A 25,492-nucleotide genomic window follows, 5' to 3' on the forward strand; every position below is an offset into this window, starting at 1 on the left:
TCAGTACTATAAAGCCTGTAAGGACATGTAGTTGTATCACACCAAACAAACTGTAAACTCATGCCAGCTATATTGTCTTACACGATCTGTAAAAGAACATGTAACTATATCTTACTACACAATACCAGAAGGACCTGGAAACAGATGCAGAAGGGAAGTCTAAGGAATGAATAACTAACAGTATAGTATATCTAGCCAATAGCCCAATATTGCATGCCATGCAGTGTCATCTGTCAACCTGCACATGCATGCTAGGCCACCACAGAATCATATACCTCTTTCTTCAATACCACTGTAGAGCACTCCTCAATGATGCAATATACAACTAAACAAAAAACTTGTCACATGAGCATCTTCCAAAGCCAGAACATCTCATGTTATTGGAAAACAACCGAGCTGTATAATGTAATTACTCTCTAGTAAGTAGGTCATCTTCAGGTTGACAAACTGTTACCAGAGGAGTCTCACCAGGATCAGTACTGGGCCTCAACTATTAATGATCATTGTTAATGATTTGGATGACTGACTGTATTGTAGCCAAATTTGCAGATGATACAAAGATAAGTACGACAGCAAATTGCGAGGAGGATACAAAATTCTCTCAAACTGATAGAAGTTTATAAAATTATGAGAGGTATAGATAGGGTGAACAGTTGGAAGCTTTTTCCCAGGGCAGAAATGACAATTACAAGGGGGCACAAGTTCAAGATAAAGGGAGAGATGTGCAGGGTAAGTTTTTACACAGAGGGTGATGAAGGCCTGGAATGCACTGCCAAGTGAGATGGTTGAGGCAGTTATGTTAGCCACATTTAAGACTTATCTTGATAAGCATATGAACAAGCAGGCAATAGAGGGATATAAGCGGTTAGTATAGATAGGTAAATGTGATTGGTGCAGGCTTGGAGGGCCAAAGGGCCTGTTCCTGTGCTGTACTGTTCTTTGTTCTAATTTTTGACTAAGTGTCAACTTCGGGCTAGGGGAGGTGGAGGGCGGTGGGGGAGGAATTGGGGTCACCAGCTGTACTGTTGGCTTTCCCTGCCATATTCTTTTGACACAGTTAAATGAAATCAAGAAGACGGTCCCAAAACGGCATGATGGCAAGGTAGGCTCTTGACAGCCTTTTTAAAAGGCATCCGAAAGTGACCACACCCCTCCCCCATGGAACTACCACCACCACCAGGGAATTTCCCCTACGGACACAGACACCACCTTCTCCCTCCGTGGATATAGAACCCCTGCGACTCCCCCACAGAACACTCCTCAGCACTGCCCCCCGGTGCCAGGGTACTGTCTGGGCATGATCCCCTCCCCCCAAAAAAGCAACTGCAAAGAGATTTGGATAGGTCAAGTGAGTGGATGAATATTTAACAGATGGAGTATAATGTGGGAAAATGTGAGGTTGCTCACTTTGGCAGGAAGAATAGAAAAGCAAAATATTATTTAAAGGGAAAGAGACTGCAGAATGTTGCTGGACAGAGAATCTGTACATGAATCACAAAAAAGCCACCATGCAAGTGCAGCAAGTAATGAAGAGGACAAATAGAATATTGGCCTTTAATGCAAGGGTTTGGAGTGTAAAAGTAAGGAAGCATTGCTACAACTGTACGGGGCATTGATGAGACCATACCTAGAGTACTGTGTACAGTTTTGATCTACTTAAGGAAAATATATTTGCATTGGAAGCAGCTCAGAGAAGTTTCACTAGGCTGATTCCTGAGATGAGGAGTTTGTATTCTGAGGAATGATTCAACAGGTTTGGCCATTGAAGTTTAGAAGAATGATAAGTGACCTTAGAATACATAGGATTCTGATGGGTCTTGACAGGGTAGATGTTGAGATTTTTCTCTCATAGGTGAACTTAGATCTAGAGGACAAGTTTAAAGAGGTGGGTGTCTTTCCCAATGAACTATCAATAAAGGCACATCAATGAAGAAAAGTTTCCTTTAAAGATTCCATTTCTCCAGGAATGCAAACAGATTTATGCTGTCTGTAGAATTTGGCCTGCAAACATCCTCTTCCAAAAGGACACAATTCCAGTACTAGTCAACTCAGCCCTGATGGAAACTATGGATTAATCAGAAACATCAGCAGATGCACAGTGCATATATGCACAAACTAATCACTTCATCAGACCAAACACCTTCCAAATGGAAAACTAGCAGCAGAATAAGAAGGCACTGCAATTCCTCCACATCCCGAAAGTCCAAGATGTTATTGCTGGTACCCGTTTGGCTACCTCAGCCTTTACATACAATCCCATGACATTTGTGAACCTTAAGGAGTTCCACACCATCAATACCTAAGTAATCAGTGCCCACATCCTAGGCAGTATTCAAGGCTTTTGTCTCTAACTGGATTACTTGAAGGTGAAGGTAAACTGGAAAAGTGGTTCCTAAGAGACAGAAATTTGTCTCTTCAACCCTCACAAATGCCACCATTGTGACAGTCTGGAATATAAGGTAAGTGTAGCTAAAGGTCTGTTGAGGCAACAGGATCATTACTTTTGTATGCCATATTTGAGAAGTACAGAGTTCAGTGTCTGGCTAGATCAGGAGGCATATTGGAGCGCAAAGATCATCATTGCTGCATTACTACACAATTAGTTATTCAAAGAACCCAAATTATGAACGAGGTTCACCCACAGGTAAAGGCTAAACAGAATGCTGACAGTTACAAGATATACTTGCTGAAAGCACATTTACTAATATGTTCAGTTAGGTGAGAAATAAAAATGGTGTCTGGAGTCACTTTGAAAAATAGATCTTGCAATGTAATGGTTGAAATTTCAGACTTTTAAGTGGTTCTTTTTCTGTGGGATCTATGTTAATCTGTATTTTAGTGAGTCAGAGTGCTCAAAGTACTTATTTAAGGAAATGAGAAATGCAAGACACTTGATTTTTCTGCTGGAGACAGTCTTATTGTGCCACCCACAAGTTAAAGATGATGATCTATATCCAAGACGTTTAATTACATAAATTGAAAGTAAACCGAGCCTTAGTGTCGGAGACCTAAATAAAACAAAATGTTCAATTGCTTTACAGGTAAAGTAAGAATATACCTTTGTGTATCATATCATCAACAGCTTACATTCTTTTAATGTATGAAATGACCCAAAGTTTCACAGAACATTATCTGACAAAAATTGACATTGAGCAACATAATGTGTAATGACCAAAAGCTTAGTCAAATGTTTTAAGAAGTGCCTTAAAGGAGAAAAGATGGTAGAGACTCAGAGAGGTTTGGTTGGGGGGGGGGAGGGTGGAATCCAGAACTTAGGAACTTGACAGCTGAGTGGATGGTTGCCATCAGTGAAGTGATTAAAACTGGAGATGTACTAGAATCCAGAACTGTTTTTTTATTTATTAGTGTCACAAGTAGACTTATGTTAACACTGCAAATAAGTTGCTGCGAAAATGCCCAGTCACCACACTCCAGGGCCTGTTTGGGTACATTGAGGGAGAATTTAACATGGCCAGTGCAACTAACCAGCATGTCTTTCAGACTGCATATATATCAGAGTTATAGGGCTGGAAAATATTACAAAGATTACAAAAGGGCATCACCTTGAAAACAAGGATGAATTTTAAAACCAAACCACTGCTTATCTGATGGCCAATGATCCTCTCCTCTGACGTTAGTATACCTTTAGGAAAAATTTTTCTAAAAATCATGATCTTAGCAGCTCTCACAGTCAGTGTTTCTCAGCTCCCAGCCTTAGCTGATGTCATTATGGCACCAACTTGTCTGGAGGTGTTCTTTTATTGCTACTTCAATAGCTTATAGGGGTTGTCTTGTTTCTTTTTTTAACTGATAAAAGGTCTTGCTAATTTTCTTACTATACATGTTAACTATATTCTTAAATAAACTTTGCTTGATAAAAGCTCCCTAGTGGGTAATTTGAATCATACATGAAGTGAAACATATCATGCTTATCCTAGCCAAATTCAAGATGCAAAATGTACAATCCAGGTGGGCTCCATAAAACACTTTAGAGTGTTTGACCTGAACCATAACACTCCTCAAAACAAATCAGCAATTTGTCTTGATCCTTAGAACTTCCTAAAGTGCTTCTCTGCCAGTGTATTACTTTTGAAGTGCAACCACCATTTTAATATGGGAAATGTGAGAACCAAATTGCATACAGCAAGGTTCCCCAAATAACAAGTGAAATTAATGACCAATTGAACTTATTTTGGTGATTTGGTTGAAGGAAGAAAGTTGGCCAAGACATTGGAAGAAAATCCTACTCTTCTGATAAATAAAAAGGTCATTTAATTGAACAAATAGACCTTGCCGTAGTCTGAATTTATACTTCAAAGATTTTGGTGAATATTCCAAAATGTGAGAATGATGTAACAAACCTGTTACCTTATCGCAATATTCTTTATTTATCTTAGCCATGGATTTAAAATTGGTGATGTGGAGATGCCGGCGTTGGACTGGGGTAAACACAGTAAGAAGTTTAACAACACCAGGTTAAAGTCCAACAGGTTTATTTGGTAGCAAAAGCCACACAAGCTTTCGAGGCTCTGAGCCCCTTCTTCAGGTGAGTGGGAATTCTGTTCACAAACAGAACTTATAAGACACAGACTCAATTTACATGAATAATGGTTGGAATGCGAATACTTACAACTAATCCAGTCTTTAAGAAACAAAACAATGGGAGTGGAGAGAGCATCAAGACAGGCTAAAAAGATGTGTATTGTCTCCAGACAAGACAGCCAGTGAAACTCTGCAGGTCCACGCAACTGTGGGAGTTACAAATAGTGTGACATAAATTCTGATTCTAGGATCGCATGATAAAGACTCAGGAGGAAAAAAGCAGAAATATTTATGTGAAATAGTGTGACATAAACCCAATATCCCGGTTGAGGCCGTCCTTGTGTGTGCGGAACCTGGCTATCAGTTTCTGCTCCGCGACTCTGCGCTGTCGTGTGTCGCGAAGGCTGCCTTGGAGAACGCTTACCCGAATATCAGAGGCCGAATGCCCGTGACCGCTGAAGTGCTCCCCAACAGGAAGAGAACAGTCTTGCCTGGTGATTGTCGAGCGGTGTTCATTCATCCGTTGTCGCAGCGTCTGCATAGTTTCCCCAATGTACCATGCCTCGGGACATCCTTTCTTGCAGCGTATCAGGTAGACAACGTTGGCCGAGTTGCAAGAGTATGTACCGTGTACCTGGTGGATGGTGTTCTCACGTGAGATGATGGCATCTGTGTCGATGATCCGGCACGTCTTGCAGAGGTTGCTGTGGCAGGGTTGTGTGGTGTCTTGGTCACTGTTCTCCTGAAGGCTGGGTAGTTTGCTGCGGACAATGGTCTGTTTGAGGTTGTGCGGTTGTTTGAAGGCAAGAAGTGGGGGTGTGGGGATGGCTTCATCCCCATTGGTTCCAAGGTTCCAAGGATCTCTTTTTGATTGCCCCACTGAATTCAACTTTTACAGATGCACCATAAAAAGCATTCTTTCTGGTTGTAAACAGCTTGGTATGGCTCCTGCTCTGCCCAAGACCGCAAAGAACTACAAAAGGTCGTGAATGTAGCCCAATCCATCATGCAAACCAGCTTCCCATCCATTGACTCTGTCTACACTTCCCGCTGCCTTGGCAAAGCAGCCAGCATAATTAAGGATCCCATGCACCCCGGACATTCTCTCTTCCACCTTCTTCGGGAAAAAGATACAAAAGTCTGAGGTCACGTACCAACCGACTCAAGAACAGCTTCTTCCCTACTGCTGTCAGATATGTGAATGGACTTACCTTGCATTAAGTTGATCTTTCTCCACACCCTAGCTATGACTGCTACGCTACATTCGGCACTCTCTCGTTTCCTTCTCTATGAACGGTATGTTTTGTCTGTATAGCGCGCAAGAAACAATACTTTTCACTGTATGTTAATACATGTGACAATAATAAATCAAATCAATACTCAGACTTTAGTCTCCTCATTCTTATTGTGTCTTTGCATAGGAATTTTTATCAAAATATGAGAAATCAGTGTGTTGAGCTGCTTAAAGGAATAGCTGAATAATAAATCAAATGACAAATAGCACTTAACCTTCCAACTGAAAATATTTGCACGCTGCGCTATCTGCAAATTCTATTAGTGTTAAATAAAACTGGATACCTTACAAACATAATTTAATTGTTACACTTTAATAATTTGCATGGGTTTCTTGTGCATCCTGAAGGCTGGCAGGAAAGAATGAGTCTGCCATTGGCTTCCTAGGTGGATCCATTTCAAAGACACTTAGTGCCTAATTGATGGATCCAGAATTGGGAATGAGGGCACCCACTGGAAGCCATGCCCCTGCACTTAATCCAACACCCCTTCCCTTGCTAAACAATGATTGTCTCGCTGCGTCCCTACTCATTTCTCTCCTGAGATCTCAAGATGATCCCTGATGGAAATCTTACTGAAGTAGCAGTCGCCACCACTCCCATTGCTATTGCCTGTACTGGTGATGCTGCCTCTATTGGAGAGCTGCCAAGCTCTGATTGACCAGAAGCCCTCTGAGGAGCAGACTTTCCACCGCCTGGGTCCTAAATCCTGGGGAAGGTCAACTTTGGTCACCTCAGTGCCTTGCAGGTTGGACCTCCCAGGTTGATTCTCCAAGCATGACTCATAGAGGTTTACAGCATGGAAACAGGCCCTTTGGCCCAACTTGTCAATGCCACCAAGTTTTTACCATTAAGATAGTTCCAATTGCCTGCATTTGGCTGATATCCCTCTGTACCATTCTTACCCATGTGACAGTTTAAATGCTTTTTAAAAGACAAAATTGTACTTGCCTCTACTACTACCTCTGACAACTCATTCCTGACACACACAACCTTCTGTGTGAAAATATTGCCCCTCTGGGGCATTTTGTATCTCTTCCCTTTCACCATAAACCTATGCCCTCCAGTTTTAGACTCCCCTACTGTTGGGAAAAGATGTTGACTATCTACCTTATCTATGCCACTCATTATGTTATAGACCTCTATAAAATCACCCCTAAGTCTCCTACGCTCCAGGGAAAGAAGTCCCAGTCCATCCAGCCTCTCCTTATAACTCAAACCATCAAGTCCTGGTAGCATCCTATTAAATCTCTTCTGCATTCTTTCTAGTTTAATAATATCCTTTCTATAATAAGGTGACCAGAACTCAAGTGTGGCCTTGCCAATGTCTTGTACAACTTCAACAAGATGTCCCAACTCCTGTATTCAATGTTCTGACAAATGAAACCAAGCATGCCAAATGCCTTCTTCACCACCCTGTCCACCTGTGACTCCACTTTTAAGGAGCTATGAACCTGTACCCCTAGATTTCTTTGTTCTATAACTCTCCCCAATGCCTTACCATTAACTGAGTAAGTTTTGCCCTGGTTCGATCTACCAAAATGCATCACCTCACATTTATCTAAATTAAACTCCATCTGCCATTCATCAGTCCACTGGCCCAATTGATTAAGATCCCGTTGCAATCCTAGATAACCTTCTCCATTGTCCACTATCCACTTTGCGTCATCTGCAAACTTACTAAGCATGCCTCCTAAATTCCCATCCAAATCATTAATATAGGTGACAAATAACAGTGGTCCCAGCACCGATCCCTGAGGCGTGTCAGGAATGTTAAATCAAGCCCATGGTCATCATTACTGAGACTAGATTTTTATTCCAGATTCAATAACTTACTGAACTGAAATTGCTCTAACACCTGCTGTGGGATTTAACCTCTTCCTCTGGAACGTGAGTCTGGGCCTCTATTAATACATGCTCCCTATCACAAACATAACACAACCTTCGGTTGGCTGTGCACAGATGTATAAGACAGCTGATTGAGGAGTTGTTTGAATTGATTTGACTTGATTTATTATTGTCACATGTATACAGCGAAAAGTATTGTTTCTTGCGCTCTATCCAGAAAAAGCATACTGTTCATAGAGAAGGAAACGAGAGAGTGCAGAATGTAGTGTAACAGTCATAGCTATGGTGTAGAGAAAAATCAACGTAATGCAAGGTAAGTCCATTCAAAAGTCTGACAGCAGCAGCGAAGAAGCTGTTCTTGAGTCGGTCGGTACATGACCTCAGACTTTTGTATCTTTTTCCCGATGGAAGGTGGAAGACAGTGTGTCCGGGTTGCATCAGGTCCTTAATTATGCTGGCTGCTTTTCCGAGGCAGTGGGAAGTGTAGACAGAATCAATGGATGGGAGGCTGGTTTGCGTGATGGATTGGACTACATTCACGACCTTTTGTAGTTTCTTGCAGTCTTGGGCAGAGCAGGACCTATACCAAGCTATGATACAACCAGAAATAATGTTTTCTATGGTGCATCTGTAAAAGTTGGTGAGAGTTGTAGCTGACATGCCAAATTTCCTTAGTCTTCTGAGAAAGTAAAGGCATTAGTGGGCTTTCTTAACTATAGTGTCGGCATGAGGAGATCAGGACTGGTTGTTGGTGATCTGGACCCCTAAAAACTCGATGCTGTCGACAATTTCTACTTAGTCCCCATTGATGTAGACAGGGGCATGTTCTCCACTACGCTTCCTGAAGTCAATGACAATCTCCTTCGTTTTGTTGACATTAAGGGAGAGATTATTGTCGCTGCACCAGTTCACCAGATTTGCAAGGGCACAGCAATAGCCCTTGTACAGAAGTGCCAATTTAGGCACCTCAAAACAACATTTGAACAGCCAAAAGAGCTTCCACTCAATCAATTGCCGGCAGACATGCAACTACAAAATGTTATTCATGCAGATTTAGCAAGGAATGTTATTCATACAAGTTAGCAAGGAATGAACTGAAAAAGGGGCTTAGGAGAGCTAGGAGGGGACACGAGAAGTCCTTGGCGGGTCGGATCAAGGAAAACCCCAAGGCTTTTTACTCTTATGTGAGGAATAAAAGAATGACCAGGGTGAGGTTAGGGCCGGTCAAGGACAGTAGTGGGAACTTGTGTATGGAGTCAGTAGAGATAGGCGAGGTGATGAATGAATACTTTTCTTCAGTGTTCACCCAGGAGAGGGGCCATGTTTTTGAGGAAGAGAAGGTGTTACAGGCTAATAGGCTGGAGGAAATAGATGTTCGGAGGGAGGATGTCCTGGCAGTTTTGAATAAACTGAAGGTCAATAAGTCCCCTGGGCCTGATGAAATGTATCCTAGGATTCTTTGGGAGGCAAGGGATGAGATTGCAGAGCCTTTGGCTTTGATCTTTGGGTCCTCACTGTCCACGGGGATGGTGCCAGAAGACTGGAGAATGGCAAATGTTGTTCCTCTGTTTAAGAAAGGGAATAGAAATGACCCTGGTAATTATAGGCCGGTTAGTCTTACTTCGGTGGTTGGTAAATTGATGGAAAAGGTCCTTAGAGATGGGATTTACGACCATTTAGAAAGATGCGGATTAATCCAGGATAATCAGCACGGATTCGTGAAGGGCAAGTCGTGCCTCACAAATTTGATTGAATTTTTTGAGGAGGTAACTAAGTGTGTTGATGAAGGTAGGGCAGTTGATGTCATATACATGGATTTTAGTAAGGCGTTTGATAAGGTCCCCCATGGTTGGCTTATGATGAAACTGAGGAGGTGTGGGATAGAGGGAAAGTTGGCCGATTGGATAGGTAACTGGCTGTCTGATCGAAGACAGAGGGTGGTGGTCGATGGAAAATTTTCGGATTGGAGGCAGGTTGCTAGCGGAGTGTCACAGGGATCAGTGCTTGGTCCTCTGCTCTTTGTGATTTTTATTAATGACTTAGAGGAGGGGGCTGAAGGGTGGATCAGTAAATTTGCTGATGACACCAAGATTGGTGGAATAGTGGATGAGGTGGAGGGCTGTTGTAGGCTGCAAAGAGACATAGATAGGATGCAAAGCTGGGCTGAAAAATGGCAAGTGGAGTTTAACCCTGAGAAATGTGAGGTGATTCATTTTGGTAGGACTAATTTAAATGTGGATTACAGGGTCAAAGGTAGGGTTCTGAAGACTGTGGAGGAACAGAGAGATCTTGGGGTTCATATCCACAGATCTCTAAAGGTTGCCACTCAAGTGGATAGAGCTGTGAAGAAGGCCTATAGTGTGTTCGCTTTTATTAACAGGGGGTTGGAGTTTAAGAGCCGTGTGGTTATGCTGCAACTGTACAGGACCTTGGTGAGACCACATTTGGAATATTGTGTGCAGTTCTGGTCACCTCACTATAAGAAGGATGTGGAAGCGCTGGAAAGAGTGCAGAGGAGATTTACCAGGATGCTGCCTGGTTTGGAGGGTAGGTCTTATGAGGAAAGATTGAGGGAGCTAGGGCTGTTCTCTCTGGAGCGGAGGAGGCTGAGGGGAGACTTAATAGAGGTTTATAAAATGATGAAGGGGATAGATAGAGTGAACGTTCAAAGACTATTTCCTCGGGTGGATGGAGCTATTACAAGGGGGCATAACTATAGGGTTCGTGGTGGGAGATACAGGAAGGATATCAGAGGTAGGTTCTTTACGCAGAGAGTGGTTGGGGTGTGGAATGGACTGCCTGCAATGATAGTGGAGTCAGACACTTTAGGAACATTTAAGTGGTTATTGGATAGGCACATGGAGCACACCAGGATGATAGGGAGTGGGATAGCTTGATCTTGGTTTCAGATAAAGCTCGGCACAACATCGTGGGCCGAAGGGCCTGTTCTGTGCTGTACTGTTCTATGTTCTATAGATATGTGCAAGATTCTGAGGAAACTGCCTTTATGGTTTTGTGTTTAAGCAATCCAAGTACCCCTGATCACTTTGGACCTAGAAGCAGACTGAAGAGGTGGCTGTTAACTGATGAGGACTAGCCTTCACTAACTTGGCTCATGACCTCCACCTGAAGCCCAACCACTGAAGACCAACATTGCTACCATTAATGCAACATCAGATGTACAACTGATCAGGCCATTGGCATGCTGAAGATGCACTTCAACTGCTTGGACAGATCTTGAGGTGTGATCTAGTTATGCATCTGGCAGGGTCTCCAGAACAATCGTGGTTCTCGTTGCAGAACATTGCGCAATGGTGAGGCTTGGACCTTACGAAGAGGAACAAGGCGAAAAACACAGATCCTCCTCAGGTGATTCAGAGTGGGAGGAGGAAGAAGGGTGAGTAGGAGGAAAGTAAGGAAAATGCACCGCTCGCTGCTCACTTTGCTGCCCAGGATGCCAAGGATTCCATTATTAATGCAATGTTCACTTCTACACCCATGTTACTAGAAAATGCAAAGCGTTATCCATTATGACTTGTATAAGATTGTTATGTTTTGGCACAGTATCTTTAATTTAAGGGAAAATGTAGGGGATCTTGTGGCCTGTTCTGAAATCTCCCTGACAGCAAGACTGGGTGGTTTGATTGTTAGAGATTAAAGGTGCCCAGATTGTTTTACTGGGAAGAAGGTGCAAGATGAAGATAAATTTGGAGACAATTGCAGCACTTATGTATTAGCATTTTGAGTCTCTATCTAAAATATTGAGTTATGCTTTAATCTGTTAATTTACTTCCAAGATAAAAACAAGTTAGGGATGTTATATATTTAAGAAGTTGCATGATTACTTTAAGAGCTGATCACATGATTTGATGGTGATGTCATTGGAGTGTTTCAGAGGTTCCTGCTTTTAGTTTTAGTTTGTGGCGACAAGTCAGAACTTTGTTCCCTCAAGGACATTGAGAAAAGATCCAAAGTGGAAGGAAGAAATATTGTGTGTCCTCACACTTTTGAATATTGGAAGGCTGGGGAAAAGCAACAACAGAATTAAAGATTGAAGTGCCAGTCAAGGAAGGCCAAGTAAGACAAAGAAAAGGGTGGAAGTTCTCAGTCTGGTTTTAAAAGAGGGCTCTTTTTCCAATCCAATCTGTATCTGGCATATTTGAAAGAAAGAACTGTTCTGCTGTCAGGCTGGGGCTGTTTTTAAAAAAAAATCAAGTCAACGGTTTCCAGGGTAAAAAAGGAGAATACTGGGAAGACAGTCAGAAATATACTAAGCAGTCTCAAGTTGCTAGCGCCTGCAAGAGAAATGACGGGTCGCTTCGGATCTATGAGTCTTTTAAATGAAGAAAATGAATCATGGAGTTCCTATGTGGAGCATTTTCAGTACTTTGTACAAGCAAATAACATTTTGAATGAGTTGCTCGCACCAACTTTCCTCAGTACGATAAGAAGTAATACCTTCAGTTTGGTTCATCCAGCAAAGCCAGGAACCAAATCTTACGATGACTTGACAAAGATCCTTGAAAGGCATTACCCCCCAAAGCCACTGATCATCATGGAACGGTTCAGGTTCCACTGATGCAATCAAGTGGAAGGCAAAAGCATTGCTCAGTTTGTGACAACCTTAAAAAGGCTGGCACAACATTGTGAGTTTGGTGAGACGTTAGACGATATTCTTCGAGATTATCTGGTTGGTGGTCTCCAAAATGAGGCTATCCAAAGAAGATTGCTTACTGACTTTAATAACAGCAGTAGGAATCACGGCGAGATTTTTTGCAAGATTTGATAAACCGGAACAGATTGTTAGCCATAATGGTTCACAGTTAACTTCATAAGAGTTTGAAAATTACCTCGAACTAAATGGTATTCAGCATATAAAATCCACACCTTATCATCCATCAACCAATGGATTAGCTGAAAGATTTGTACAATCCTTGAAACATTCTATTGAAGCTTCAAAAGAACAAGGTTCACGATCGCATTGTGTGAATAGGTTTTTGGTATCTTATAGAAACACAACTCATGATTACCCAATGTTCACCTGCATTCCTACTCTTAAAGAGTAGTAGGAGAGTTGAGAACTATATTTGTTTTGTTACTTCCTTTAGAAACTTGAAAGATAGTAGAGTGTCAACAACAATCTCAATTTGCTAGATGAGAATTAAGGGCAAAACAATGCTCGTTGAACTATGAGATTGAGTGTTAGTGTGTAAGTATGCCACAAGTGAGAAATGGGTACCAGCCATACTTTTAGCAGAAACAGTTCCAATTTCTTATACAGTTCAAACTGAAGATGAACTAGTTTGGTGATGCCATGCTGACCAATTGTTGTCATCTCAATATGATTTCTTGGAATCATCTCCAGAAGTACCAACTTCTTTAGTTCCTAGTGTTGTGAATAATGCTATGGAAGAGTTATTTGAATCTGTGTTGCCTGATGATTGTGTCCATGCTACTATACCACATGAGACCGATGCAGAATTAGTTCCAAGAGAAGAAATGTCTAGAACCATAGAAAGAAGTCTCACAACACCAGGTTAAAGTCCAACAGGTTTATTTGGTAGCAAATACCATAAGCTTTCAGAGCACTGCTCCTTCGTCAGATGGAGTGGATATCTGCTCTCAAACAGTGCACAGACACAGAAATCAAGTTACAGAATACTAATTAGAATGCGAATCTCTAAAGCCAGCCAGGTCTTAAAGATACAGACAATGTGGGTGGAGGGAGCATTCAACACAGGTTAAAGAGATGTGTATTGTCTCCAGACAGAACAGCTAGTGAGATTCTACAAGCCCAGGAGGCAAGCTGTGGGGGTTACTGATAATGTGACATAAATCCAACATCCTGGTTTAGGCCGTTCTCATGTGTGCGGAACTTGGCTATCAGTTTCTGCTCAGCGACTCTGCGCTGTCGTGTGTCGTGAAGGCCGCCTTGGAGAACGCTTACCTGAAGATCCAAGGCTGAATGCTCGTGACTGCTCGACAATCACCAGGCAAGACTGTTCTCTTCCTGTGGGGGAGCACTTCAACCTTAACCCATGTCCTCTAGTTTTTTTTCTGCCCCAGCCTCAGTGGAAAAAGCCTGCTTGCATTCACTCTATCTATACCCATCATAATTTTATACACCTCTATCAAATCTCCCCTCATTCTTCTACGCTCCAGGGAATAAAGTCCTAACCTCCATAGAACATAGAACATATGAACATAGAACGGTACAGCACAGTACAGACCCTTCGGCCCTCGATGTTGTGCCGAGCTTTGTCCAAAACCAAGATCAAGCTATCCCACTCCCGATCATTCTGGTGTGCTCCATGTGCCTATCCAATAACCGCTTGAAAGTTCGTAAAGTGTCCGACTCCACTATCACAGCAGGCAGTCCATTCCACACTCCAACCACTCTCTGAGTAAAGAACCTACCTCGGACATCCCTCCTATGTCTCCCACCATGAACCTTATAGTTATGCCCTCGAGTAACAGCTACATTCACCTGAGGAAATAGTCTCTGAACGTCCACTCTATCTATCCCCCTTATCATCTTATAAACCTCTATTACGTCGCCCCTCATCCTCCTCCGCTCCAAAGAGAACAGCCCCAGCTCCCTCAACCTTTCCTCATAAGACCTACCCTCCAAACCAGGCAGCATCCCGGTAAATCTCCTCTGCACTCTTTCCAGTGCTTCCACATCCTTCTTATAGTGAGGTGACCAGAACTGCACACAATATTCCAAATGTGGTCTCATCAAGGTCCTGTACAGTTGCAGCATAACCCCACGACTCTTAAACTCAAACCCCCTGTTAATAAACGCTAACACACTATAGGCCTTCTTCACGGCTCTATCCACTTGAGTGGCAACCTTCAGAGATCTGTGGATATGAACCCCAAGATCTCTCTGTTCCTCCACATTCCTCAGAACCCTGCCGGTGACCCTGTAATCCACATTCAAATTTGTCCTACCAAAATGAATCACCTCGCACTTATCAGTGTTAAACTCCATCTGCCATTTTTCGGTCCAGCCTACTAACCTATTCAACCTTTCTCTGTAACTCAGTTTCTCAAGTCCCGGCAACATCCTTGTAAACCTTCTCTGCACTCTTTCAACCTTATTAATATCCTTCCTGTAATTAGGTGACCAAAACTGCACACAATACTCTAAATTCGGCCTCAACAATGTCTTATACAACCTCACCATAACATTCCAACTCTTATACTCAATACTTTGATTTATAAAGGCCAATGTACCAAAAGAACTCTTTACGACCCTATCTACCTGTGACGCCACTTTTAGGGAATTATGTATCTGTATTCCCAGATCCCTCTGTTCTACTGCACTCTTCAGTGTCCTACCATTTACCTTGTATGTTCTACCTTGGTTTCTCCTTCCAAAGTGCACTTGTCTGCATTAAACTCCATCTGCCATTTTTCAGCCCACTTTTCTAGCTGGTCCAAATCCCTCTGCAAGCTTTGAAAACCTTCCTCACTGTCCACTACACCTCCAATCTTTGTATCATCAGCAAATTTGCTGATCCAATTTACCACATTATCATCCAGATCATTGATATAGATGACAAACAACAATGGACCCAGCACTGATCCCTGTGGCACACCACTAGTCATGATGTGGAGATGCCGGCGTTGGACTGGGGTAAACACAGTGAGAGTTCTAACAACACCAGGTTAAAGTCCAACAGGTTTATTTGATAGCAAATGCCATTAGCTTTTGGAGCGCTGCTCCTTCGTCAGATAGAGTGGATATTTCACTCCATCTGATGAAGGAGCAGCGCTCTGAAAGCTAATGGCATTTGCTACCAAATAAACCTGCTGGACTTTAACCTGGTGTTGTTAAAACTCTTACTGTGCACACCCTAGTCACAGGCCTCCACTCAGAGAAGCAATCCTCCACTACCACTCTCTAGCTTCTTCCATTGAAAGAAGTTTAACAACACCAGGTTAAAGTCCAACAGGTTTATTTGGTAGCAAAAGCCACACAAGCTTTCGGAGCTCTAAGCCCCTTCTTCAGGTGAGTGGGAATTCTGTTCACAAACAGAGCTTATAAAGACACAGACTCAATTTACATGAATAATGGTTGGAATGCGAATACTTACAACTAATTGTCTCCAGACAAGACAATACACATCTTTTTAGCCTGTCTTGATGCTCTCTCCACTCCCATTGTTTTGTTTCTTAAAGACTTGATTAGTTGTAAGTATTCGCATTCCAACCATTATTCATGTAAATTGAGTCTGTGTCTTTATAAGCTCTGTTTGTGAACAGAATTCCCACTCACCTGAAGAAGGGGCTTAGAGCTCCGAAAGCTTGTGTGGCTTTTGCTACCAAATAAACCTGTTGGACTTTAACCTGGTGTTGTTAAACTTCTTACTGTGTTTACCCCAGTCCAACGCCGGCATCTCCACATCAGTTCTTCCATTGAGCCAATATCTAATCCAATTTACTACCTCCCCATGTATACCGAGCAACTGAACCTTCCTAACTAACCTCGTATGTGGGACCTTGTCAAAGGCCTTACTGAAGTCCATGTAGACAACATCCACTGCCTTCCCTTCATCCACTTTCCTGGTAACCGCCTCGAAAAACTCTAACAGATTGGTTAAACATGACCTACCACGCACAAAGCCATGTTGACTCTCCCTAATAAGCCCCTGTCTATCCAAATATTTGTAGATCCTATCTCTTAGTACTCCTTCCAATAATTTACCTACTACTGACGTTAAACTTACCGGCCTATAATTTCCCGCATTACTTTTTGAGCCTTTTTTAAACAACGGAACAACATGAGCTATCCTCCAATCATCCGGCACCTCACCCGTGGATACCGACATTTTAAATATATCTGCCAGGGCCCCTGCAATTTCAACACTAGTCTCCTTCAAGGTCTGAGGGAATACCCTGTCTGGTCCTGGGGATTTATCTACTCTGATTTGCCTCAAGACAGCAAGCACCTCCTCCCCTTTAATCTGTATAGGTTCCATGACCTCCCTACTTGTTTGCCTTATTTCCATAGACTCCATGCCAGTTTCCTTAGTAAATACGGATGCAAAAAACCCATTTAATATTTCCCCCATTTCTTTTGGTTCCATACATAGCTGACCATTCTGATCTTCAAGAGGACCAATTTTATCCCTTACTATCCTTTTGCTCTTAATATACCTGGAGAAGCTCTTAGGATTATCCTTCACCTTGTCTGCCAAAGCAACCTCATGTCTTCTTTTAGCCCTCCTGATTTCTTTTTTAAGTAGTTTCTTGCACTTTTTATACTCCTCAAGCATCTTATTTGCTCCCTGTTGCCTATACATGTCATGCATCTCTCTCTTCTTCTTTATCAGAGTTCCAATATCCCTCGAGAACCAAGGTTCCTTATTCTTATTCACTTTGTCTTTAATCCTGACAGGAACATACAAGCTCTGTACTCTCAAAATTTTTCCTTTGAAGGCCTCACACTTACCAATCACACCCTTGCCAGAGAACAGCCTGTCCCAATCCACGCTTTTTAGATCCTTTCTCATTTCTTCAAATTTGGCCTTTTTCCAGTTTAGAACCTCAACCCGAGGACCAGATCCAGCTTTATCCATGATCAAGTTGAAACTAATGGCGTTATGATCACTGGAACCAAAGTGTTCCCCTACACACACTTCTGTCACTTGTCCTAACTCTCTTCCTAATAGGAGATCTAATATTGCATCCTCTCTAGTTGGTACCTCTATATATTGATTTAGAAAATTTTCCTGAACACATTTTACAAACTCTAACCCGTCGAGACCTTTAACAGTTTGGGAGTCCCAATCTATATGTGGAAAATTAAAATCCCCTATTATCACAACTTCATGTTTCCTGCAGTTGTCTGCTATCTCTCTGCAGATTTGCTCCTCCAATTCTCGCTGACTATTGGGTGGTCTATAATACAACCCCATTAATGTGGTCATACCTTTCCTGTTTCTCAGCTCCACCCATATGGTCTCAGTAGACAAGCCCTCTAATCTGTCCTGCCTGAGCACTGCTGTAACATTTTCCCTGACTAGCAATGCCACCGCGCCCCCCCCCCCCCCCCCCTTCATCCCTCTGCCTCTATCACGTCTGAAACATCGGAACCCTGGAACATTGAGCTGCCAGTCCTGCCCCTCCTGTAGCCAAGTTTCACTAATGGCTATAATGTCATATTTCCATGTGTCGATCCACGCCCTCAGCTTGTCTGCCTTCCCCACAATACTCCTGGCATTGAAATAGACACACCTCAGAATATTATTACCACCACACTCAACCCTTCTATTTGTGATTTTGCATGAACTATTAACATCATTTATTTTCACTCCCGCTCCACTATCTGCTCTGGCACTCTGGTTCCCATCCCCCTGCAAATCTAGTTTAAACCCTCCCCAATAACACGAGCAAACCTCCCTGCAAGTATATTGGTCCCCTTGTAGCTCAGGTGTAACCCGTCTCTCTTGTACAGGTCCCACCTGCCCCAGAAGAGGTCCCAATGATCTAGAAATCTGAAACCCTGCCCCCTACACCAGTTCCTCAGCCACGTGTTCATCCGCCCGAGCATCCTACTCTTACCCTCACTGGTACGTGGCACAGGTAGCAATCCTGAGATTACTACCCTCGGGATCCTACTTTTTAACTTCCTATCAAGCTCTCTACACTCAGACTTCAGGACCTCCTCACTCTTCCTTCCTACGTCATTGGTACCAATGTGTACCATGACATCTGGCTGATCACCCTCCCACTTCAGAATGCTGTGCACGCGATCAGAGACATCCCTGACCCTGGCACCTGGGAGGCAACAAACCATCCGGGAGTCTCTGTCACGACCACAGAACCTCCTGTCTGTACCTCTGACAATCGAGTCCCCTATCACTACCACTCTTCTTCTTCCACCCTCCCTTCTGCGCTGCAGAACCAGACTCAGTGCCAGAGATCCGGCTGCAGCAGCTTGTCCCAGGTAAGGCATCCCCCACAACAGTATCCAAATTGGTATACCTGTTGTGGACGGGAATGGCCACAGGTGAACCCTGCTCTGCCTGCCCTTTCCCTTTCCCTTGCTTGATGGTAACCCAATTACTTGTGCTCTGTGCCTTTGGCGTAACTGCCTCCCTGAAGCTACTATCTATAAACTCCTCATTCTCCCGAATGATCCAGAGGTCATCCAGCTCCTGCTCCAGTTCCCTAATGTGGTTTGTTAGGAACTGCAGTTGGATGCACCTCCTGCAGGTGTTGTTGTCAGGGAGACCGGAGGTCTCCTTGATTTCCCACATCCTGCAAGAGAATCATTCCAACATCCTGCCTGGCATTCTTTCTACTCTGAAGAAACAAAAACAACTTACCGGATTACCCTCACCTCTGCCTGTTCACGCTGAAGCCTGTTTGAGCCAAAGCCGTCCCACTCTGCTCCCTCTCGCAACGCTGCCCACTCACAACGCTGCCCGCTGGATAGAGTGGCCTGCTTTTTAAACCTTCCGCGCGCTACTGGCTGACGTCAGGCGCCTGCGCAGTCTCGCGTTCCACTCGCTGCCTCCCTTGCTCCGACTCAAAAAATTCACTGGGGCCTACTTCCGGTTTCACACTCCCGGCTGCCTTAGAGAAAAGAAAAACTCCGAAAAAAAAGAGTAAGTTAAAAATGCCTCTTACCTACTAGCTCTCCTCACTTGAACCACCACTCTAGCTGCTCCTCTGGAACAAAGTTCAAAATCATACGCCTATGGTCTTGAGCCTGTGTTCGTTGTCCGTGGGAATGGTGGCGGGGGATCAACTTCAGCGAAACACCCAAAAGTCCCAGAGCTCACCAGTGAGATTGCGACTTCCAATGTTTGTCACCCCTTGCTGGTGACATCGTCAGGTTCACACCCATAATGATCATAAACCTGATTTACATTTGGTTTAATACATTTAAAGATAATTAAAGACACCCCCGCCGTGTATTCAAACTACACCGACATGATGTCACATCAGCATGGTTTACAATTAGTTTATCGTGGGGATTCCCCCTGGGGGCATAACAGTGAATATAGCCCCCGGTGAGAAGGACATGGCCTGACAATGGCGTGGCAATGACTCCTGGCATGGCCACAGGTGGCACCCTTTTCAGTTTTCTTAAAAATCTTTTATTGGTGTTTTGTTTGCACTTCAATCCTACACTCCTGATCTACGGGCACCTGGTGTGGAGGGGGGTGGGTCAAGAGGACGACCTCCTCGTGAACCTGGTCCTGGGCCTGGCAAGACGTGTCATCAACAGGTTCAGGCAGCGGGCGATCGACGGGGTTGTCCATCCTACTGTCTGCCCTTCTACCGTGGCTATATTTGCGGCCAGGTGTCCCTGGAGAGGGAGCATGCGGTGTCCACGGGGGCAGTTATAGAACATAGGACATAGAACATTACAGCGCAGTACAGGCCCTTCGGCCCTCGATGTTGCGCCGACCTGTGAAACCAATCTAAAAGCCCCTCTAATCTACACTATTCCAATATCATCCATATGTTTATCCAATAACCATTTGAATGCTCTTAATGTTGACGAGTCCACTACTGCTGCAGCAGGGCATTCCACGCCGTTACTACTCTCTGAGTAAAGAACCTACTTCTAACATCTGTCCTATATCTCTCACCCTCAATTTAAAGCTATGTCCCCTCATGTTAGCCATCACCATCCGAGGAAAAAGGCTCTCACTATCCACTCTATCTAATCCTCTGATCATCTTGTATGCCTCTATTAAGTCACCTCTTAACCTTCTTCTCTCTAACAAAAACAACCTCAAGTCCCTCAGCCTTTCCTCATACAATCTTCCCACCATACCAGGCAACATCCTGGTAAATCTCCTCTTCACCCTTTCCAACGCTTCCACATCTTTCCTATAATGCGATGACCAGAACTGTACGCAATACTCCAAGTGCAGCCGCACCAGAGTTTTGTACAGTTGCAGCATGACCTCCTGACTCCGAAACTCAATCCCTCTACCAATAAATAACCGTACCCCTTCTTAACAACCCTATCAACCTGGGTGCCAACTTTAAGGGATCTATGCACATGGACACCCAGATCCCTCTGTTCATCCACACTACCAAGTATCTTACCATTAGCCCAGTACTCTGTATTCCTGTTACTCCTTCCAAAGTGAATCAATTGACGCCTTCTGTGCCCGTTGGGCACCGCAGGGGCTGGGGGGTATTATTGACCCTGATAATTGCATTTTAATTTGATGTTTCAAGTTTCCTTTCGACTTTGTTTTTTGTTTAGGCTGTTTCCCCCCCCCCCCTCCTTTTGGGGGCTGCCCCTTTTAATTTGTCCCTCAGTTAATTTGATTTAGTTTATTTGGTTGGTACAGGAAAGAAGTACAGGCAACATCTTTTTCAATTAAATTGTTGTGTGTTACTTTGAATTGTCATGCTACTGTGCTACTGAGATGTTATAATTTCCTAGAATGTTTAATGTTCGGTGTTTTTTTTCAAAAAGCTGTTGGGATGCCTGGGGGAATGAAGCAGATGCTGGAAAGCAGAATAATTGCTCATTTTAACCTTGCAGTGTTTACTTAGAATGAAGCTAATTGCATTTTGTTTGTAACTAGAGGGAACCCTTGGGTTTATTTTCAATTAATGTCATGGAAGGTGAGTTTGGTGCCCAGAGTCATATAGTCATGTGATACTGGAAGTGGGAGGAACTAGGTCTGCAGCAGGCAAACAGCTTTTTTCTGTGTTCAGTTGCTGGAGAGGGCTGTTTAAAGATAGAAGCCTACAAACTGCTCTCTCTCTTTCTCTCTGAAAAATCTCTCTGGAACCTTTACGGCTGTTACCACAATTTAAAGCAAATATGATTGAGTTTGCTTACTGTATTTAAAGTGGGGTTTGAGTCTTAGAGAAGTCTGGTTAACTGGAACTGAAATAATGATAAGTTAGAAATTAGAGTTGTTTCCTTTCATGTTTAAAGGTTGTTCAACGGTTACAAGTTAAACTATTTCATTTTGTTTGGGTTATATTTAAATTCTGTTATGAATAAAGCTTATTTTGATATAAGATCCCTAATTTGTCAGTGGAATTACTCCTGGAGTAAAGCATACTCCCCACATTTATACCAAAATAGAAAAATAGTTGGGTCTACTCTGGCTTTATAATATACCTTGGAGCTCGGGTCCAGCACCCTAAAAAAACAATTGTGGCGCTGTCTGGAATTAAAAACTATAATTCCTTCTTTGGTTTGGGAGTATTGAGTGCTGAGGAACTAGTGTTTTTTCAGGTGATGTGTTCAGTCAGTGCTTTGTGAAAATGGCTCTTTCAGTGGCTAACATTTTCCTGGGTGTGGAAGAGGTCGCTCAGAGTTGTTTACAGGGGGTGGTTAAAACAAAGCTTTTGGAGTTGGCGAACAAGCTGTAGTTGACTGTACCTGAATGTTTGAGGAAGGCAGAGATAATTTCAGTGATAGCGCAGCATTTAAATTTGCCAGAGTCACAGTCTGAAACATTGCAATTGGCTAAAATTCAATGAAAAATAAAACAGCTTAAATTAGAAGCAAAGGAAAGGGGGAGGGCTTTTGAGCTTCGGAAGTTGGAACTGAAAAGAGAACACCAACTTCAAATGGCAGAGGCAAAGGCAAAAGTCGAGAAAAATGAGGAGGAATTAACCCATCTTAGTCAAAAGGCCTAGAGGGGATATGTTGAAATATATTAAAACACTGCCAAGGTTTGACAAGAAGGATGTAGAAATCTTTTTCATTTCATTTGAGAAAGTAGCTAAACAATTAGAATGGCCACAGACCATATGGGTATTGTTGGTTCAAACAAAGTTGGTAGGAAGAACTAGTGAGGTGTTTGCATCACTATCTGAGGAGGTATCTAGGGATTATGATGAGATGAGAAATGCCATCCTAAGTGCATATGAACCAGAGCCTAAAGACAGAAGATTAGAAATGTAAGGAAAGAAACAGATCAGACTTGTGTAGAATTCAAAATAATTGAAGTAACTTTGATAGGTGGATAAGAGCATTGAAAACAGACCCGATGTATGACACACTTAGGGAAATGGTTATTTTAAAAGAATTTTAAAATTCACTACCCGAAGTAGCGAGGTTTCATGTGGTAGAGTAAAAGGGTTAAAACTGCGAGAATAGCAGCAAAAATGACAGATGATTTTGAATTAGTTTATAAATCAAGGTTTTGTTTTTGAAATCAATCTCAATCTGTGAGGGATAGAAACTGGGGAAAAGAGAAATCCACAGGTGGCCAAGGCAAAAGATGTCTCAGTGACGAAAGCAAGGATAGGTTGCCACAGGTTAAAAAGAAAGCAAATGAAAGTGGAAGAAAAATAAGAAGCCTTGAATGTTTACATTGTAATAAACTGCAAAAGGCACAGCGTAGGTGGCTGAGGAAAAGTACGAGGAAGACAGACATGGTAACACAGGATAAGCACAGTAAGAAGTCTTACAACACCAGGTTAAAGTCCAACAGGTTTATTTGGTAGCAAATACCATAAGCTTTCGGAGCAATGCTCCTTCGTCAGATGGAGTGGTCTCTGTTCTCAAACAGGGCACAGACACAGAAATTTGATTTCTGTGTCTGTGCCCTGTTTGAGAACAGAGAGCACTCCATCTGACGAAGGAGCATTGCTCTGAAAGCTTGTGGTATTTGCTACCAAATAAACCTGTTGGACTTTAACCTGGTGTTGTGAGACTTCTTACTGTGCTTACCCCAGTCCAACGCCGGCATCTCCACATCATGAACACAGGATAAGCCAGTAAAGTTTGTTAAATTGGCAAAGGAAACCATGGTTGAAGCTGAAGAGGTGCAAAAGAATGTCCAGAATTTGGTTAATAAGCAGGTGTCAGATCATCTTAAAGATTTTATTTGTGTGGGTAAGGTTTGTTCATGTGTACTAGGAGGAGTAGGTAAGGAAGTTAAGATCTTAAGGGATACAGAATCAAGTCCAATCTTTAATAGTGAGTAATGAGGAGATATGTTGTCTGGAAGGAGTATTTCCAGAAAAGGTGGTAACATGTGGAATTAGTGGTGAAGGTCGGAGTGTTCCATTATGTAAGATAAGGTTCGAGAGTCTGGTGAAAAGTGATGAAGTATGGTATGAGTAATAGAGAAATTATCTTTTATCCTGGGTAACAATATAGCTGGGTCTGTTGGTCTATAGGAATGATGTCTACTGTAGTTGAAAAGCCAGTGGAAAATCAAACAACTGAAGTGTTGCAGGAAGCATAGCTTGGGATGTTTCCTGACTGTGTGGCAACAAGGTCACAAAGCCACAGGTTGGGCCAGGAGGAAGACAAATCAAGGAGTAAAGATAATGAGACTGAGGTTCAGTTATCAGAAACAATCTTTGATCAAATGGTTGATAAAGAACAAGAACAGGTGGAGGATGAAGTGAATATCTTTAATTCAGAAAGTTGGCAGAATTGCAACAGAAAGATGCAGGGATAAAGTGGTTGTATCAGAAAGCATACACAGAAGAAGGATCTGAATGTATATTGGAGTATGATTATGTTAGAAATAATGGTCGCAATTCTCCCAAAAAAGTTCTAAGTGCTGAATTCGCGGGAAAACTGGTGAAAATCACACCAGTTTTTTCAGTGCAACTTCACACTCGAGAATCCCACACTCTGTGCAATGCAGAGGTCACAATCTTGAATATAATTAAAAGCTCGGGATGGGGCCTATTCACTCCAGTTTGCTGGCCAGCCCAGTACCCTCACAGTGTTGCCACCCACCCCCACCTCCACCCCCACCCCAACAGCCCGATCGTGGCTTCCATGAACATTCTCGGGCCAGCCCAAACCCCCATCCCGTCCTGTCCCGTTCCGGAGCGCCCTGATCTCTAGCCCCCCATGCTCTAGCAGTAACGATTCTCCCCCCGCCCCCCCCCCAATCCCCCAATCCCCCCACTCCATGGCAGACCACAACTGCAATGCAAACCCCCCCGGTGCATCCTGCACACCCACTTGCGCACTCCCTAGGCCGACCTTCACCACTAATTCCACATGTTACCACCTTTTCTGGAAATACTCCTTCCAGACAACATATCTCCTCATTACTCACTATTAAAGATTGGACTTGATTCTGTATCCCTTAAGATCTTAACTTCCTTACCTACTCCTCCTAGTACACATGATTGCTGGCCTCCCCCTAGCCCAGGCCGATCACCATGTAGAGTGGCAGCGGGACCCCCCCACCCCTACCAATTGCCTCCTAGGCCCTACCCCTTTGGCACTGCCCCATGCCCAATGGGCAGTGCCAAGGTGCCCCCTGGGCATGGGCATTTTGCCCCTTGGGTAGTGCCAGTGGCTTAGGCTGACATTGCCAGGGTCCCAAGCCCAAGGGGCACAACCCACCCGCCGCCCAACCCCCTGCGGGGCTCCCCTTCACTCCAGCAGGGTCGTCCCACTAGTTCCCCGAAAGTGCGGAGCTCGCCGGTTGAAAATTGTACTTGGGGAGGGGGGGGTAGAAGCGGGATCCAGCCAGATCAGTGGACAGTCCCGCAACCATCCATCGCTGGCCTTCTGATTCCCCTACCCATTGATCACTGACCTCTCAGACCCTGATGTCTCCTCCCCCCCTCACCCCATCCAGCCCGATCTCCCCAAACCCCTCCTGATAATCCTGATCTCCCCCCAACCAGCCCCGACCCCCCCAACAGTCCCAACACCAACCCTCCCTGTACTGCCCAAGGAGCACGCCCCTTACCCCCAACCTCCTTGGGAGGCCTCAATGGCCTCTCTTCCCTCCAGCGAAGTCAGGCTGCATTTCCCCATTAGTGGGAGCAGGAGTAAATCCTCCTGGCGGGGAGGCGAGGGGGTGGGTAGGGGGAGAGAT

The sequence above is a fragment of the Mustelus asterias genome, chromosome 10 (genome assembly GCF_964213995.1).
Source record: "Mustelus asterias chromosome 10, sMusAst1.hap1.1, whole genome shotgun sequence".
Lineage (NCBI taxonomy): Eukaryota > Metazoa > Chordata > Chondrichthyes > Carcharhiniformes > Triakidae > Mustelus > Mustelus asterias.